This window comes from Corvus kubaryi, unplaced genomic scaffold (assembly GCF_017639235.1).
Source record: "Corvus kubaryi isolate FWS band 111438036 unplaced genomic scaffold, C.kubaryi_AGA036_p1.0 78, whole genome shotgun sequence".
NCBI classification, from domain to species: Eukaryota; Metazoa; Chordata; class Aves; order Passeriformes; family Corvidae; genus Corvus; species Corvus kubaryi.
In genome coordinates, this window is record NW_024582065.1 from 6938378 (window position 1) to 6940982 (window position 2605).

General features: G+C 55.4%; 1 long non-coding RNA gene across 1 annotated transcript; it reads right to left on the bottom strand.

Annotated features, from left to right (window-relative positions):
• Window positions 1–19: 19 nt before the first annotated feature.
• LOC121676257 lies at window positions 20–2497 on the bottom strand. Its single transcript, XR_006020401.1, has 3 exons — window positions 1905–2497; window positions 1726–1782; window positions 20–1590 (listed from the first exon to the last, which is right to left on the bottom strand). It is a non-coding gene; the product is annotated as an uncharacterized LOC121676257 (long non-coding RNA).
• Window positions 2498–2605: the final 108 nt, after the last annotated feature.

Here is a 2605-nt window from a genome sequence, read left to right on the forward strand (position 1 = left end):
GGATGGATGGATGGATGGATGGATGGATGGATGGATGGGTGGATGGATGGGTGGATGAATGGATGGATGCTCATCCCATGGTGGAAGGCATCGGGAAGGCCAGGAGTGAGCTGAAACAGGCATGGGCTTGGAATGTCACCCACAGGCGAGCACGGAGGGTGGGAAAAGGAAGGCGCTGGTGGATACTGGGAGCTTGGGGCTGCACCTGCTGGGCAAAGAGTCATCTTCGTGGGAGGGCTGGAGCAAGCTCCCCATGCATCTCCTGCAGAGCAAGGCTGGAGCAGAGTTGATCCTGCCTGGAGCATCTTTTGCGGGGACATGTGAATCTGTGTTCCAAAGCGTGGAGATGGTTATTGCAAAGCCACTTTATTTCTGGTGTTGTTATTGGCAGGGGAGTGGGAGTGCAATACAATTTTAGCCACCCTGATGTCTCTGTGTCCCTTACATCCCACCTCCATTCCAGAGCAGCTTTTTCCTCACATTACATGATTCCTCCAACTGTACAAAAGGGACTTTTTGCACCTGAAATGGCACAAAATGAGCTGGTCCTGAAGAGCAGGGTCAGGTGTGGGCAGTCCTGGCAGAGCTGATGACTGTGTGTCCCCACCACCATCACCAACCCTGGTCCCCACCAGCTGCAGGAAAAAGGATTTCCTTGCATATGGCAGGAGCAGGGGAGGACCAAGCTCTGTGTGAGGCTCAGCCAGGATGAACTTGCACATGGAGAAGGATGCCTGTCACAGCAGGAGCTGCAGGAGCAGGGCAGGAACTGCCCAGCCAGCAGCACCTTTTTTGTTTAAAAACATTTAAAAACATCCTGTGGAAGATCAGGGTGAATCTCCAGAGCTCCTGAGTCAGAGACCACCCCTCGGATAAACTCTGCTTCCCAAAGATCACACAAACCTCTCCCACCTCCCACTGGCACCATCCCCTGGATCGCACAACGCTCTATAAACACACCCAGAGAACGCTTTTGTGTCTTCCTGTCCTTTTCAGATATTTTGGGTATTTGTGGCAATCTCTCCTGTTTATATAACAAAGCCACAGCCCAGTGTTTGTGACACCATATCCATGGAAACCCTAATATAGCATGCACAGGCGAGGAGATCTCATTAGGTGGCTCAGCTGCGGCAGCACTGGGGAGGGAATTTCTCTGGGATGCTCTGCTGGGAAGGGGCCTGGCTGCCCACCCAGCCTGGAGCACCTGGCAGGGCAGTGCCACCTCCCAAAGAACAAACAGTGCTTTCCTTTGGCTAATTTTGGCCTCTCTCCTGCTGTCCCATCACCGTGGCACAGCCCAGCCACCCACCTTTGGCTGTGGAGGAGATCTGGGGGTGCATGGCTGGAGCAGGAGGAGAGGCAGAAGAGCTGGAGCTTCTCAGTCAGGGCAGCCCAGTCCTCACCTTCAGTGCCAGAGCAGGAGCAGTGAGACTGAGCTGTAAAGAGCAGCTCAGGTCCAGTTCTGTCCCAGATTTTGCTCAGTGGGGAGGTCTGACTGCCCAGCTGGGGCTGGTTCCCCTTTGGATGTGATCCTCGTGGGGAATGAGGCAAAAGTTCTCTTCCACGGTGTAAGATAAAGAAAATCTGGTCCTGAGGAAAGCAAAACAGTTTGGGAGAAAGCAAGAAGCTGGAACAAGCAGAGACTTGGCTTGGGGGATGTTACAGCATTCGGGCTGTAAGGCACAAACGCAGCGCAAGGAGGAAGGAACGGCTCTTCCCACCCACCTCTGCTGGATCACAAGTCACCTCCAAGTGTCCTGTCCTGGCTGGCACGTGGCACATCTGTGAGTTAAAACAGCCCAGGCTGCTGTCACGAGAGGAGGTTCCCAGCAAAACCACACAGCTTGCTGCGGCCCAGGTGACACAGGGATGCCAAAGACACTTTAGAGAGGGCAGACACTCACCTGGGCCTCTGCTGGGCAATTGAAACTCAGCCTGGCAGCCCCAGTGCCCTCCTGGTGCACAGCAGAACCAGCGAGCAGCCTGCAGATCCCTTCTGACCTGTTATGGGGACAGGAGTGGGCAAAGCGATCCTTTGGGAAGGATGATGAACAATCCTCCCCGCCCTGGGGTGTAGCAGAACAGCTCCTGGGAGTCATGGGGCTGCTCCACGGCTCTGATTTGTAGGGTTAGGGGTGGATCTGGCCGGAGAAATCGCACACATTGATCAGGGCAGGGGTCCCTGTGGCCCTGCAGGGTCACCCATCCACGTGCGCGTCCCCCCTGTGTGCCAGCCCCCCTTTCCCCCTTCTCACACCGTGCCGGCTCATTTTGTGCCATTTCAGGTGCAAAAAGTCCCTTTTGTACAGTCGGAGGAATCATGTAATGTGAGGAAAAAGCTGCTCTGGAATGGAGGTGGGATGTAAGGGACACAGAGACATCAGGGTGGCTAAAATTGAGTCAGGCACTGCCAAACCTCATCAGCACCGAGGCAAATTCGATCCTGGGGCTGGATGGGGCTGTGGATAGCAGAGCCCCCGGGGCATGGAGAGCTGCACCGGCCGCGGCAGCAGACAGAAAGCTTCCCTTCCCTTCCCTTCCCTTCCCTTCCCTTCCCTTCCCTTCCCTTCCCTTCCCTTCCCTTCCCTTCCCTTCCCTTCCCTTC